Genomic DNA, 17103 nt, shown 5'->3' with positions numbered 1-17103 from the left:
GGCCCTTGCCTGACTTCTGCCTGCTGTTCCAGTGGCCCTTGCCTGACTTCTGCCTGCTGTTCCAGTGGCCCTTGCCTGACTTCTGTCTGCTGTTCCAGTGGCCCTTGCCGGACTTTTGTCTGCTGTTGCAGTGGCCCTTGCCAGACTGCTGCCTGATGTTCCAATGCCCCTTGCCTGACTTCTGCCTGCTTTTCCAGTGGCCCTTGCCTGACTTCCGCCTGCTGTTCCAGTGGCCCTTGCCTGACTGCTGCCTGATGTTCCAGTGGCCCTTGCCTGACTGCTCCCTGCTGTTCCAGTGCCCTTGCTTGACTGCTGTCTGCTGTTCCCGTGCCCTTGCCTGACTTCTGCCTGCTGGTCCAGTGCCCCTGCCTGACTTCTGCCTGCTGTTCCAGTGCCCTTGCCTGCCTGCTGCCTGCTGTTCCAGTGGCCCTTGCCTGACTGCTGCCTGATATTCCAGTGGCCCTTGCCTGACTGCTGTCTGCTGTTCCAGTGCCCTTGCCTGACTGCTCCCTGCTGTTCCAGTGGCCCTTGCCTGACTGCTGTCTGCTGTTCCAGTGGCCCTTGCCTGACTGCTGTCTGCTGTTCCAGTGCCCTTGCCTGACTGCTCCCTGCTGTTCCAGTGGCCCTTGCCTGATTGCTGTCTGCTATTCCAGTGCCCTTGCCTGATTGCTGTCTGCTGTTCCAGTGCCCTTGCTTGACTGCTGCCTGCTGTTCCAGTGCCCTTGCCTGACTGCTGCCTGCTGTTCCAGTGGCCCTTGCTTGACTGCTGCCTGCTGTTCCAGTGCCCTTGCCTGACTGCTGTCTGCTGTTCCAGTGGCCCTTGCCTGACTTCTGCCTGCTGTTCCAGTGGCCCTTGCCTGACTTCTGCCTGCTGTTCCAGTGGCCCTTGCCTGACTTCTGTCTGCTGTTCCAGTGGCCCTTGCCTGACTTCTGCCTGCTGTTCCAGTGGCCCTTGCCTGACTGCTGCCTGATGTTCCAATGCCCTTGCCTGACTGCTGCCTGATGTTCCAATGCCCTTGCCTGACTGCTGCCTGCTGTTCCAGTGCCCCTTGCCTGACTTCTGCCTGCTGTTCCAGTGGCCCTTGCCTGACTGCTGTCTGCTGTTCCCGTGCCCTTGCCTGACTTCTGCCTGCTGGTCCAGTGCCCCTGCCTGACTTCTGCCTGCTGTTCCAGTGTCCTTGCCTGACTGCTGTCTGCTGTTCCAGTGCCCTTGCTTGACTGCTGCCTGCTGTTCCAGTGCCCTTGCCTGACTGCTGTCTGCTGTTCCAGTGACCCTTGCCTGACTGCTGCCTGCTGTTCCAGTGGCCCTTGCTTGACTGCTGCCTGCTGTTCCAGTGCCCTTGCCTGACTGCTGTCTGCTGTTCCAGTGGCACTTGCCTGACTTCTGCCTGCTGTTCCAGTGGCCCTTGCCTGACTTCTGCCTGCTGTTCCAGTGGCCCTTGCCTGACTTCTGTCTGCTGTTCCAGTGGCCCTTGCCTGACTTCTGCCTGCTGTTCCAGTGGCCCTTGCCTGACTGCTGCCTGATGTTCCAATGCCCTTGCCTGACTGCTGCCTGCTGTTCCAGTGCCCCTTGCCTGACTTCTGCCTGATGTTCCAGTGGCCCTTGCTTGACTGCTGCCTGATGTTCCAGTGGCCCTTGCCTGACTGCTGTCTGCTGTTCCCGTGCCCTTGCCTGACTTCTGCCTGCTGGTCCAGTGCCCCTGCCTGACTTCTGCCTGCTGTTCCAGTGTCCTTGCCTGCCTGCTGCCTGCTGTTCCAGTGGCCCTTGCCTGACTGCTGCCTGATATTCCAGTGGCCCTTGCCTGACTGCTGTCTGCTGTTCCAGTGCCCTTGCCTGACTGCTCCCTGCTGTTCCAGTGGCCCTTGCTTGACTGCTGTTCCAGTGCCCTTGCTTGACTGCTGTCTGCTGTTCCAGTGCCCTTGCTTGACTGCTGTCTGCTGTTCCAGTGCCCTTGCCTGACTGCTGTCTGCTGTTCCAGTGCCCTTGCCTGACTGCTCCCTGCTGTTCCAGTGGCCCTTGCCTGACTGCTCCCTGCTGTTCCAGTGGCCCTTGCTTGACTGTTGTCTGCTGTTCCAGTGGCCCTTGCCTGACTGCTCCCTGCTGTTCCAGTGGCCCTTGCCTGACTGCTGTCTGCTGTTCCAGTGGCCCTTGCCTGACTGCTGTCTGCTGTTCCAGTGGCCCTTGCCTGACTGCTGTCTGCTGTTCCAGTGGCCCTTGCCTGACTTCTGCCTGCTGTTCCAGTGGCCCTTGCCTGACTTCTGTCTGCTGTTCCAGTGGCCCTTGCCTGACTTCTGTCTGCTGTTGCAGTGGCCCTTGCCAGACTGCTGCCTGATGTTCCAATGCCCTTGCCTGACTGCTGCCTGCTGTTCCAGTGGCCCTTGCCTGACTGCTGTCTGCTGTTCCAGTGGCCCTTGCCTGACTTCTGCCTGCTGTTCCAGTGGCCCTTGCCTGACTTCTGTCTGCTGTTCCAGTGGCCCTTGCCTGACTTTTGTCTGCTGTTGCAGTGGCCCTTGCCAGACTGCTGCCTGATGTTCCAATGCCCTTGCCTGACTGCTGCCTGCTGTTCCAGTGCCCCTTGCCTGACTTCTGCCTGCTTTTCCAGTGGCCCTTGCCTGACTTCCGCCTGCTGTTCCAGTGGCCCTTGCCTGACTGCTGCCTGATGTTCCAGTGGCCCTTGCCTGACTGCTCCCTGCTGTTCCAGTGCCCTTGCTTGACTGCTGTCTGCTGTTCCCGTGCCCTTGCCTGACTTCTGCCTGCTGGTCCAGTGCCCCTGCCTGACTTCTGCCTGCTGTTCCAGTGCCCTTGCCTGCCTGCTGCCTGCTGTTCCAGTGGCCCTTGCCTGACTGCTGCCTGATATTCCAGTGGCCCTTGCCTGACTGCTGTCTGCTGTTCCAGTGCCCTTGCCTGACTGCTCCCTGCTGTTCCAGTGGCCCTTGCCTGACTGCTGTCTGCTGTTCCAGTGGCCCTTGCCTGACTGCTGTCTGCTGTTCCAGTGCCCTTGCCTGACTGCTCCCTGCTGTTCCAGTGGCCCTTGCCTGACTGCTGTCTGCTGTTCCAGTGCCCTTGCTTGACTGCTGTCTGCTGTTCCAGTGCCCTTGCTTGACTGCTGTCTGCTGTTCCAGTGCCCTTGCTTGACTGCTGTCTGCTGTTGCAGTGCCCTTGCCTGACTGCTCCCTGCTGTTCCAGTGGCCCTTGCCTGACTGCTGTCTGCTGTTCCAGTGGCCCTTGCCTGACTGCTGCCTGCTGTTCCAGTGGCCCTTGCCTGACTGCTGCCTGCTGTTCCAGTGGCCCTTGCCTGACTGCTGCCTGCTGTTCCAGTGGCCCTTGCCTGACTGCTGCCTGCTGTTCCAGTGGCCCTTGCCTGACTGCTGCCTGATATTCCAGTGGCCCTTGCCTGACTGCTGTCTGCTGTTCCAGTGCCCTTGCCTGACTGCTGTCTGCTGTTCCAGTGGCCCTTGCCTGACTGCTGTCTGCTGTTCCAGTGGCCCTTGCCTGACTGCTGTCTGCTGTTCCAGTGCCCTTGCCTGACTGCTCCCTGCTGTTCCAGTGGCCCTTGCCTGACTGCTGTCTGCTGTTCCAGTGCCCTTGCTTGACTGCTGTCTGCTGTTCCAGTGCCCTTGCCTGACTGCTGTCTGCTGTTCCAGTGCCCTTGCTTGACTGCTGTCTGCTGTTCCAGTGCCTTTGCCTGACTGCTCCCTGCTGTTCCAGTGGCCCTTGCCTGACTGCTGCCTGCTGTTCCAGTGGCCCTTGCCTGACTGCTGCCTGCTGTTCCAGTGGCCCTTGCCTGACTGCTGCCTGCTGTTCCAGTGGCCCTTGCCTGACTGCTGCCTGCTGTTCCAGTGGCCCTTGCCTGACTGCTCCCTGCTGTTCCAGTGGCCCTTGCCTGACTGCTGCCTGCTGTTCCAGTGCCCCTGCCTGACTGCTGCCTGCTGTTCCAGTGACCCTTGCCTGACTGCTGCCTGCTGTTCCAGTGGCCCTTGCTTGACTGTTGTCTGCTGTTCCAGTGCCCTTGCTTGACTGTTGTCTGCTGTTCCAGTGCCCTTGCCTGACTGCTGCCTGGTGTAACACAGCCCCTGCATTCAGTACTGCCAAGGATCTGATCAGAAGCCTACAGGCAAAATGGCCGAAGGAAGACTCCAGGTGGGCCCACGGTTCAGGAATGCCCCCTTCCAGACTCTCCCGCAGACTGCAAGGGAACAATGGGAGGTCCCAAGGATGGGAAGTTGAGATGAGCCTGCCTGACCAAGCATGCCTGGACGGTGATAGCGGAGGAGGTCAGCAGCCGTGGGGTCAACCCCAGGACCTGAATCTAATGCTGATAAAGGGTCAATGACCTGATCCAGTTTGTCCATATGAGTGCTCCATACACCTCCCACTCTTGGGGCCTAGCTTGTGTTAGAGTGAGAGGCTGCGTTTGGTGGAGAGGGAATGACCACCCAGCCATGGCAATGGGGATAGAGAGTCAGAAATGCCGGCTGAGGCATGGAAGCATCGCGGTGAGAGGTGCCCGTCTGTCAATGCCCCTGCATAGTCCCTCAAAAGTGGTCATCTACAGTGCCCCCATTATGGCTCACTCGACTGGCATTATCAGAGATCTGGGGCTTTTCGCCACTGGGAAACTAACTTTGTCCATCATTGTGTCTGCAGGAGAAGACAGCCCACAATAGAAAGGAGCATGCCAAGACCGACGGTGGTGTGCCTTATTTCCATGTCCTCATCCCGATGGAGGATGAGACCATGGAACTGGCAGGGCAACAAGGCAGCTGTGCCATACCCAAGAGAGTGAGTGAGCACCTCCTGGGGCACAAGAGTATATCTGATACCAAACAGCCATGCTATGCATGTGATCACCAGTGCATCAATGGAGAAGCACACTTGGGGTGGTTGGAATCTCATGATGGGCTGACCCTAATCCTTCAATGTCTATGATTTCTCATGCAGGTCAAGATGAATGAGAGGAGAGAGGAGCTGAAGAGGGTGGGGGCAGTCGGTCACCTCTGAAGGAGGAGGGAACCTCATGTCGTGCACTATCACATCATTCCCTCGCCTCCTCCACCAACGCAGATACTGTCACATCGGTGGGTAGTCGCACGTGTTTAAATATTGGCACACAATCTGGTTAGCACAGCACAGCTGCACCTTGGCAGCTGACGGAGGCTGTGAGAGCCCAGGCCACTGGCAGTCGGCGGACTGTGGGAGGCAAGGCCCATGCTGAGCCCCAGACTGATCAGTGCCTCTGGCATCACCAGCAACATGGGAAATGCTGCATCCGCAGTGAGAGGTAAGGCAACATCTGGCATAGGCTCTGCATCCATAAGCACGGATGATGGAGGATTCCATCCAGGCCTTGGGTGCTGCACTGTCTCTACCAGCTGTGTGTCTGCTTCCTCCATTGAGAGATTGGCAATTCTCATGGAGAGCCACATGCAGCAGACCAATCAGTGTCTGCCGGAGACGTGTGCTGACCTGCACTCCATCGCTTCATCCATAAGCTCCATGCAGCAGTGGCAGGGCGAGAGTCTCCACCAAGTCCACATCCTTCTCAGGTCAGCAGGGAGGTACAAGTATGCCTTATAAGGGGGGGCGGGGGGAAGAGGAGCAGTTGCCTTCCACATTTGGGGATTCCTCTCTGGGTTCTGCTGGAGTGGACAGTCGCTCCAAAGCCCCTGTGCTATCGATGCCAGCATCTCCATCATCCCCACCGACAGAAGTGGTTGTTGCGTTCTTGGGTTTGTATTCGTAGTGTTGTAGGGCGTCCTAGAGAAAGTCTTAGACTCCTTTATTATTTACAGTTAATATATAGACTCTCCGCAATCCACCTAAACTCTCATCCTTCATGCTGCTACTTCAAGCCTATCTCATGTGACTGTTACATCAGCGCTCATACAGTGGGACGGGTCTCTCTCACTGTCTTCAGTATTAACCCTTTACATCCTTATACTATAGTGCTCCCTGCACCTTTGTCGGAGGACCTTAGTATGCCAGGGCCCTCCAGTTCTCAGGTAGCCAAAGGGTGGCCGTCAAAGTCATCCCAAGCCAGGGGGCAGCAAAGGCAGCAGCCTGCCTCCACCTCAGCTGACAGCACAGGGGGTGCACCACATAGGAGCACCCAGAAAGATTTAAAAAGAGCACCTGAATGCACTTAGAGAATCACAGATGAAGATGCAGTCAAAGTGGGTAGTAGTGCATTGATTGTGATGTGGAATAAAATAATGATATTCACTCACTATGTCTCTTTTCTGTTGTTGATACCATTTTGCAATTCATTTGAAACCTTCCTCCCAAGGAGCTGGAAGTGCCCAAGCCCTGAGCACTCATTGCTTTGGTCTTGTCACTGTGTGAAGTGCACCTGGGTGCTGCAGTACAGAGGAAGGAGGTGACAACAGGGCTGCTTAAAGGTAAACATTTATTGTGGTTGTACCACAAGGTGATAAAGCTCAATGGAAAAGTGAATGTATAAAGGCATCTTGTGCCTCCCTTGCACATAGCTCATGGTGACTTGCCTGCTGTGTCTGGGGCCCTTCATCTGGTACTGACTGGGCAGCATACTTGTCATCAGAGGAGGCATCTCGCTCCATGATATCTTCACTGGTCAAAGTCTTCCCCCTCCCCTCTGTAGCACCAGTAAAACCTGGTGGCCACCTTGCAGGCTGGGGGTGGGGGGGTCCTCCTGATCGGTCTCCCTGTGCCCCATGGAGGGCCCCCATAGCACAAACCACCCCTGCTGAAGCACTTCCCCCCGCTCCCCCCCACCTCGCACTTATCTTAATTCCAGGGCCTCCTCCATTGCTGCTTCTCTTGCTGGGTACAGTCCCAGCAGTTGCCACAGCTGGTAGTGCTGCTGAGACTGAAGAGCTGCCAGCCCGTTGATTGGCCAGTAGCTCTTGGAGGCGGGACTTCCTGTCTCAGAGGGGTGGAAGTCCCGCTTGAGGTCAATTAAGAACCTGAGCCACATAAAATCACAGCATGGCTTCCAGGCCCAGCGGAGACAAGCTCACCACCGCCTTTTTGGCTGGTGGGCGGGGCCTCTGCCCAACATAAAATTCTGACCGTTGTGTGGCTCGATGTCAAATTTTGTTTTATAACGCTCCTGTGAAGGGTCTTGGGATATTTTGCTATGTTAAAGGCACTGTATAAATACAATTTGTTGTTGTTGTTTTTGTTTCCACCATTTTCTCCACGCTGTAAATTACTCTAAGGCATCTTCTGCATAGCAAGTAGTACAGGTATCACAGAAATGTAAATCATTGAATAAAAAATTGTATTTTGTAAATATGCACACAGTTCACTACTGTGATTTATAGTGTGGAACTGATCTTAGAAATGGTGTCTCTTTGAACACACATTGTTAATTTACTGTACATATGGGTGTACCTACACCACATGGATTGCAGTGGTTCAAGAAGGTGGCTCACCACCACCTTCTCAAGGGCAATTCGGGATGTACAATAAATGCTGGCCTAGTCAGCGACGCTCACTTCCCATGAAAGAATAAAAAAAGTGCATTGATATAATGTGCTGTATTTTATAGTATGTAGTTTGTATATGCGATTTAATTGAGTTCTGCTGTAAAACTGTATGATAAATTCATACAAAGTAAATTTTTTTTACATTTTTAGAACCAATTTCTTTCTCTTTTCAGCAAGGAGATTGTGATTGAATTTTCCTCCCTTGAACCCTGACTTGTAAAGGACCGTAACAACACTGTTGTTAAAGTTAAACCAAAGAAGTTGGGTTAATTAATACACAATCTTAAACTCGGGAGGGGGTTAACTTCACAACGCATGCTGACAAACATACAAGGAAAGGTAAAGGCACCAAAAGGGGTTGGACATTTACCAAATCGAAAGTAGCTTAACTGTAAACTAACAGGGGTTTCAGTTGAAACTAGAGTCCATTTTTTTTAATTAACAGAAAGTCCAAAACTGGAGTTAACTGACTGGAAATGCCGAGTAGGAGTCATTGGAAACCTCTTCTCATACATTTTCTTTTTGTACTTTCGGAGATAAGCTGAGGCAGCTTAATTTCTGATGTCACCCTTTTTGATGAAGAGAAAACTGGTAGAGAGCAGATTTTCTTACTGTTTTGCAGACTGTGGCTTCTTTTCTTCTTCTTGCAGGCAGGCCTCAGAGAAGTGAGATGCAGCTCCAAGGCAGCAATGTTTTTGAATGAGCTGTCTCCTCAACTGAAACTGTTTCAAATCCAGGCAGGCTGAAAAGGGTGGCTTCTGGGTCATGTGACTGGACCCCTTCAAGTATTTGTTCCACCTCCTTTCAGTGAAGTGATCTCCCTCCTCCATTTTAACAAGTGGAATACAGAAGTAAAATAACTTAACGTGCTGTATATAATAGCAGTTGACAATAACACCCAAGTGCACAAAAATACAATTTACAATTGGTTCTCAATGCATAAATTTCCCAGATTGCTGCTGGAATTGCAAAGGGTAGCAAAACAGATCAGAAGTTTACAAATCAAAAAGCAGGTATGTTAATTTACAAGATGACCAGCTTGACCCTGATTGCCCCAAGCAGGTTCGAGCAACATTTTTCAGGAAATCTGCAGAAAATTCAATGTGAATCCAAGCATCGAGGCCTATCACAAGAATTAGAATGGCATAAATGAAGTACATGAAAGGATGATACATCTGAATAGATTAGCACAACTTAATGATGAGGGCCGTCCTACTGAGAAAAGGCGCAGGTCATACACCAGTGAGGATTCATTGAGGTTGAATTGACTTAATGCTTTGCATCATAGACATTTTCACATACATGGTGTAGCATCATTTTCTAAAAGATTGCCTCATTTTGGATGTGTTATAGAACTGCATAGTAACTCCTGATTATTTTCAGTATGTTTGAAATAATTGATAGTCGGGAAGTCAACTTTGATTCATTATTGTCGTCTGTGTTTACTGAAGGAATAGATACTAATTACAAACCAGAAACACACATAAACCCAGCCAATCAAACTGCTGAAATTTCGAAAAGTATCAATCTGCAACAGCAGCTACAATAAAGCAACCCAAAATTTGCCCAATCATATTTTTCCAGCTCTTCGTGCTGCCATTTTCCTGCCTTACTAGGTTATATAGCTGGAAAAACCAAAAATATAAACATATTAAAAATTACACAATTGAGTTCAGCTTCTGTCTCCAAGTTGGAAATTTCACCTGAGCCTTGGGTGCTCAGGATATTCTGTTCTTGCTGACAAATTCTGTGTATAACAGGTAGATGAAAGCTGGAATTTTTACCTTACTCCTGTGAAATATAGGGGTAGAAATTGGTCCTCATTTTGCCTGTTTTCTGGGCAGGTAATGGGAGCAAGACTCCAAGGCTTGGCGTTTATCTAATGTCAAATTGGCCTCGGACAATTTTCCAGCATCTCAAGTGGCTGCCTCGAACTGGTGTAAGGCCCTTTGCATATGCTAAATAACAGCCTATTATTTATTTAAGGACCCCCTCAGCAAAATTTGTCACTGTTAGAAAAGGCCCTGTTCTGAGATGAAGGGGGGCAGGGGACAAAATGTGAAACCGTATAAAATGACCCAAAAAAGCTAGAAACTGGTACATGAAGTAGTGAAAGCGCTGAAATAAATTCGTAAAATGACAAGGAGACTGTAGAAAACAACAGGCTGTGTTGATGGGAGAGCACTCCAATGTGCCACAAACATTCCATGTAGATGCCTGCGGCATATGTTACCATTGATGTCAAGGCCATGAGTTATGTTTCTGTGACACAGCATAACTGATGAGGAGAAAGCAAAGCTCATGAGTAGTCTATACAATTATATTAACATGCAAAATTTTCATTGTATTTAATGATTATGAATATAGAATCAGCATGTCATTAATGGGATTGACAAAACCTACTGCATCTATTGAATTTAACCTGCTTTTAGCACAGGAAGAATGTTTTTTACTTTTGCATACAATGGAGGCATTCAAACTGGGGAGCCAAAATCAAAAAGATGTCTTGAATATCAGACATATTTACAGGTTTTGATTTGTCAAAGCAAATCTTTCTGTATTGAGCACCGGAGTTCATTATTTCTGGATGTCAATTTAGAATACTTCCATGCAGTGTGGATTTTTCATTAATAATAATGCAAAATAATAAGTCTACAAGTATCATGATAACGCATTTGATCTTACAAAGCATGCACAATATGACAGACGCTACTTAATTACATTTCCTGAGTATAATAGTGTAAAATTTCACATTCCTAATGCAAACCATCAGTTTTGAAAAGTGGCTGACCATTTCCAGCAGTTGATGCATATTTGCTTTGTAGCTGGCACTAAGCCACATGAAAAGGTTAGCAAGGAGCTCCTGAAAGTAATTATTTTATCATTCGTTCCCATTTTTTAATGTAAAAGCAAAATGGTTGAAATTATGAAACTGAGCTAAAGAAAAGCCTTCAGGCTATATTGGTTTTTTTAATCAGAAAAAAAGCACTAGATATATGCACAAAACACAGTAACATTAAACAACTTTTTACTGACGAGCTCTTGAATTCCATGGGAGAAGCTTAACAAGTGGCTCAACAACATTATTAGATATAGTCATTTGGTAGTACAGAACTTGAGATTTGCTGAAAATAGAGACATATTGTCGAAGCTTTTCATCTTGCACTCATCAGGACAATACGCAAGAATAACCAATGTAAGGGAAAACAACAACTTATACTGCATGAGAAGAGAGTGCTGATTGGTTGGCAAGTGAACTCTGATTGGTAGAGGCGTTGCCACGGAGAATGCACCAGTTTATGGTGACTGATAGTTAACTGCCAAGCTTTGTTTGAAATCTAAACCAGGCAGCTTGACTTTGATTGGTCAAGGCATGAACCAGAGAATGGCTGTCAATTATTTTGGTCAACTGAAACAGGCACAGGGCTGAATTTTATTGGGGCGGCGCCCTTTGAACTCAGCAGCACGCCCACATTCACCGGCCGCCGCCGAGCTCCCGCGATATTAATCGCGGGGGCTCATTTCCATAGAGGCCACGCACCATCCCCCTCCCCCCATATTACGTGGGGAGAGGCGGGACATTCGGCACAGTGAGAGTTTTTGACAGTGGTGTAGCAGGTGCTGGAGCCCTATTTTAAGTGCCCCAGCACCTGCTTCCTGACAGCTGTCAAAGAATACTTTACCTGACTGCTGAAGAGTGGGGCTGCTGGCAATCTGGCAGCAAAGCAGAAAGTGCTGCAGAAACCCAGCAGGTCAGGCAGCATCTGTGGAGAGAGAAGCAGACCTGAAATTTAACTCTGCTTATCTCTCCACAGATGCTGCCTGGCCTGCTGAGTGACTCCAGCACTTTCTGCTTTGCTGTCACATACTTACCCTGCTGTGTCCCAGTGTCCTGTTAAGTTGCGATCCTCTTCTCCCACTCAAGTGTAACATTCCTTGTTGTAGATGCGGCGCACCTGGGTGAATAATCATAAATTTGCACATTCCAGGATGTGAGAATAAATAGACCATAAAAGGTATTACAGAGGTCTACAGAGAACACACTGACGCAAACGGGAATGCACGGATGTCACAGAAATGTAAATACGTCTTTCACTAACTGTTCCTCACCAACACGAGTGTCCTTTTCTCTGTGCGAATGATGTGTGCCAGCATGTAGCGCCAATGTCACAACCCTTTGCACCATTGGCCCTTTAGGAGAGCCAACATATGCAATAACATCATTGCCATGCCACCATTACTCATGAGTGTCTCCACGGACTCAGTGACATGGACATTGGCTCAGTCAGCTGCTGCCTCTAATGGTTTATACAGGGATGCTGCAGATGTGGACTGGTGCACAGTAGGTGAGTGCGGGTGATGTGTGGCCTGCAGAGCTCATGTCGGTTCCTATGGAGCAGACAGCCTTTGTCTGATAAGCCACTTTCGTACATCCGTAGCTCACTGCTAGTCCTGCATGCAGAGCCTGGGTGCCATTTACCCTGTGCGTTTTTCATTTTGTAGGTCCTCAGCGTCCTCATAGTCCGAGGAGGAATCCTGTTGACCTCTCTCCTCATCATGCCAGGCCTGGTCGCTATTGGGTGCATAGTCGTGCAGAGCAGCAAAGAAAGGAGCTGGCCTTTTCGGCCCGTAGTACAGGGCATTACCCTATCCATTCAAGCATTGGAAACGCTCTTTCAGCATGCCGATCGCCTGCTCAGTGGTGGCTCTTGTAGTTCAGTGGCTGACGTTGTATCTCTCCTCTGCAACAGTGATGGGGTCTCTCACTGGTGTTGGGAGCCAGGTCTGCAAAGGATAGCCCTTAGTTCCAAGAAGCCACCCCTCCATCTGAGCCAGTTTAGTGAACAGCAGTGGCAGCTGGGACTGGCGCAAGACCCAGGTGTCATGGCAACTGCTTGACAAGCAGTCACACATTCGTAGCAAGCATTAGCGGTGATCACATACCAGCTTCGCCTAGATTGAGAAGGCTCCTTTAATGGTGATGTCTGCAGGTGGTAGCCTGGCGGGAGGCCTGATGGCCACATGAGTGCAGTCTATGAACATTACAGCCTATGGTTCTCCAGCAACGGTGCCAGAACCAATGGCTCTCTGGGCCTGGCTGTGAGATTCTGTCCTGCAGTGGACATACTCACTGGCCCTCTGGTGCAGGGCATCGGTGATCTCCCTGATGCAGCGGTGCACTGCTGATTGTGTGACCCCACAAAGGTCATTGGTGGGCCTCTAAACAGGTGCAGAGGCATCAAGCTTGAGAACCGCTGCCACTATGAGGAACAAAGGCATGGGATGTCCACCGGAGCCCATGGGCTGCAGGTCATCCTTGAGCAGGGTACAGAGATGTGACAGCACCCTCTCTACAAGCGCAATCGTCTCTGACACTGGTGCTCTGACATCTGATAGCATGTCATGTGGGACCTGTAGATGCATGGCAAACGTAATGGCGAGCTCCCATTGGAGACTGCTGCTCATGACCAGGGGCCTCTACGTGGATCGCACCTGCCTGTTGATATTGCCTCTGGCATATACGGATCCTCACGAGCAGAGGATCACACAATGTAGGATGAGCCATACCTATTTCCATGTGATAAATAAAATTGATCCCTTCGTGTATTCGAAGGTTCCTAACAGGGCAGGGATTGGTGTTGATGGGTACATCAGCTGCTTTCCTGGATCAACTGTGTGGTGTGCCATGGCATTGCCCATCTTGGCCAACACTCAGTGTGGCACAGCATGACCACATCAAGATCCTACCAGCTGAATGGATTGCCCCCACCATCCATACAACCTTAATGCTCCTGCCCTTTCTGGCACCGTCCCCACACACAGGGTGCCTAGAGTGCTATTGCTTCTTCACAAACACGAATAAACACAGAGTGGACACTGTTAACGGAGGGTTGGAACACAGTATCTCCCTTCATGCAAGCAGAGCTGTCCCACCAGTAATTCCAGACCCCTTCCCTTTAAGAATGCAGAGTGAGACTCCTGTGTGTCCTCCCCCTACCTTTAAGAATGCAGAGTAAGACCCCTGTGTATCCCCCCTCTCCCTTCCAGTATGTAGAGCCCTGAAAAGAAACTTGCCTTCTGCCGTGAAACCTTCTGCCTCTGTGGACCCACCGGATTTTCTAATCGTGAACGGGATGGCATGTGACTGCCGTCCATTCATCGAAAAATCAGGAAGTGTCAATGGAGAGGCGGCGGGCTGCATAATCAGCAAAGGAAAGTACTGTTTACCATATGCTAATTGTGGTGTCACCGCCGTGCGGCGGGAGGGCCTCACCTAGGTCCTGCCGCCGCCGGTAATACGCGGCGGGCTCCTCTCGACGTCGCGGGTCGAGGTGGACCTCTCCCCGCAGCAGTTTACCAACCCCCGCACTGCGACCTGCAGCGTTGAGGTGCTGGTAAAATTCAGCCCACAATGTGTGTACATGTTTTTTCTGTCTGCAAAGAGCAGAGTCCTGTGTATTAATACATGGCGCTTCCTGTACACGCAAATGCTCCACACTACAAGCCCTACTGACAATCTTAAATTGGTTGTCAGCATAATTCTTAGCACACTGTGGATTATTTAGCAAATGTTGTCCAATCGTGGAATCCCATCTAATGTCGGATACTGTGGTTTGAATTTTGCAAGCACGGACTGGTTGGGTATGGCCTGAACCTTGCCTGTTGCGAATAGCGGAAGGGACATGTTGTCTGGTAAAATCCAGCCCCCAGATTTTAAAATAGGCTTCATTAGTCTCAAATCAACCTACAATTTTGTAATGAACAAAGAACAAAGAACAAAGAAAATTACAGCACAGGAACAGGCCCTTCGGCCCTCCAAGCCTGCGCCGATCCAGATCCTAAATCTAAACCTGTCGCCTATTTTCTAAGGGTCTGTATCTCTTTGCTTCATTCCCATGAAGCTATGAGAACAAATAGACAGACCAATGTGATCTTGGCCTTCTTCAGAGAAGGAATGTTATTTAAACATTTGTAGGTTATTCTTTACGAAACATAACTCCCACAGTAGGAAATCTTATAGCTGACTGTGTGCTAGAAGTCTTTCTCATTAATACAATATCTTTACTTTGTAAAATCTTACACAGCTTTTGCTACTATAGCTGCTGAGAAATAACCCAGGTAATAGAAACATTTATTGCAAGCATGTAAGAAGAAACAGAAATTCTGTTTGTGTGGACAAAAGAGCCTCCTTTGCCGAACAGATGATTTATATTCTCAAGTAGTAGAGTGTCTTATTGTGCAGGTAATTGGCGAAGAGCTTGACCTGAGAATGAGGTATTGTATCTAATCACCTGAGTCAAGGGAAGTAATAGAAACGAAACTAGAAGCCCCATCTGTCAGACTGTAATGATTGTGCTATTTGAAGGCAAAAAGGTTTGTCTGTAGCAGCTGGTATCTCTCTGAGTGACCTTTTACCATTTCTCTTCTTGCAGTCTGACAGATGTGTCAACTCGATAATTTCAAAAGGCCTTGAATAAATAACCAATTGTGAACAAGGATGACCCAAAGCAATGACAAAATGGGTGCATGCAGCGCATTATGGCAAAGAGCTCAAAACATTATATAGCAAAGAGTCTTTTGCTCTTTATTTTTGGCTAAATGACTTCTATGCCGACAGATCCAGTTTTTTTTTCTAGGAAGAAGGAATGTGAAGTGAATTGTTGGATGTTGTGATGTGTTTGCCCTTGAAGCAGTGCTATTAGCTGGTCACAGGACTCAGGTGGTGTGTCAGAACACGGAATGGATTCTTACTTAGACACACAGCCACAGCGGAAGAAGAAGAAGACTTAGCCAAACTAATTGGCTGTGTGAGTTATTGGAGAGATGCAGAGAGGTGACTGCAATCAGACCATGTTTTATAGAGCTTAAACCTTCTAAATAGTTGGTGAAAAACTGACATGACTGCCTCACACCATTGTAACCACACCTGCTACAGACTTTACAAAATGGGAAGAGCAATAAAGAGTTTGGAGAAACTTATTTGCTTCCCTGTCCTCTCAGATCAAGGAGGTTGTTTGGAGGTGAAAGTCCTTGAGATGGTAGACCATAATGAGTCTTGTAATTTTGACTTTGTGTGATAGTGTAAAACGGATGACACTGATTCATAATTTTCATTTCCAATGGCTTCTACGGGGAGAGATGTACAACAGGCAGCTGAATTGACATCTCTCATTTTAAACTATCATCCAAAGTCAAAATTCCCCCCACTGAGTGGACTAGGGATGTGAGCTATGGATGAATTCGCCATGTGTACAACTGCAGATTTGAGCAGCTGATGTATTTTAAATTTTAAAAGAAAAATTAGTTTATGATCTTGATGTTAGACTGATCTTAGATTCAATATGAAACCAACTTTATGATGCTCTTTCAATTCATTCTACCACGTAAATTAGTGTGGCTATTATTAACCTCTGTTTCAATTATATCCACATACACCTAAAATGCACTGTGCTAAAGGTGCAGGGTTACTGTCATACACTATCTTGTTAAACATCAATAAAAAGAGATAGTTAAAAAAAAGTTGACGATGTAAAATAACAGGCAGCAGTGATGTACATAATTATTAAGTCAGTTTTTGCAGAAATCAAATTTGCAGGAGTTAAATCATTAAGACCTTGTGAATATGTCTGAGCACCAAAGAATCACCTCTTATGAAAGAAACATTTTCGCTCTGGCTGTGTAATTTATTGTCTATAAAACTCACATCAGTGTCTTTTATATGCCCTGGCCGTAGTTTTATACATCCATAAAAATTAGACATCAGTATTTAAAGTGAACTGCATTGGGGAACAACTGTGATATATATCATTTTATGATGTAAAATATATGCTAAAAGGAATAATGATCACTGGTGCTTTTTTGATTTTAACAGCCTTATTATACATTCCAGAAAGACTTGGAAGCAATTTGTTTCTTTATATCAACTTTAGAACATAGAACATAGAACAGTACAGCACAGTACACGCCCTTCGGCCCACGATGTTGTGCCGAACCTTTAACCTACTTTAAGATCAAACTAACTATCTACCCTTCATTCTACTATCATCCATGTACCTATCCAAGAGTCGCTTAAATGCCCCTAATGTATCTGCTTCTACTACCACCGCTGGCAGTGCATTCCACGCACCCACCACTCTCTGTGTAAAGAACCTAACTCTGACATCTCCCCGAAACCTTCCTCCAATCACCTTAAAATATGCCCCCTGGTGATAGCCCTTTCCACCCTGGGAAAAAGTCTCTGACTATCCACTCTATCTATGCCTCTCATCATCTTGTACCCCTCTATCAAGTCACCTCTCATCCTTCTTCGCTCCAATGAGAAAAGCCCTAGCTCCCTCAATCTTTCTGCGTAGGACATGCCCTCCAGTCCAGGCACAATCCTGGTAAATCTCCTCTGCACCCTCTCGAAAGCTTCCACATCCTTCCTATAATGAGGCGACCAGAACTGAACACAATATTCCAAGTGTGGTCGAACCAGGGCTTTATAGAGCTGCAGCATAACCTCGCGGCTCTTAAACTCAATCCCCCTGTTAATGAAAGCCAACACACCATACGCCTTCTTAACAACCCTATCAACTTGGGTGGCAACTTTGAGCGATCTATGGACATGGACCCCAAGATCCCTCTGTTCCT

This window comes from Heterodontus francisci, chromosome 5 (assembly GCF_036365525.1).
Source record: "Heterodontus francisci isolate sHetFra1 chromosome 5, sHetFra1.hap1, whole genome shotgun sequence".
NCBI lineage: Eukaryota > Metazoa > Chordata > Chondrichthyes > Heterodontiformes > Heterodontidae > Heterodontus > Heterodontus francisci.
The sequence above is the reverse complement of the archived record's forward strand: the minus strand, read 5'-3'. Positions refer to the sequence as shown.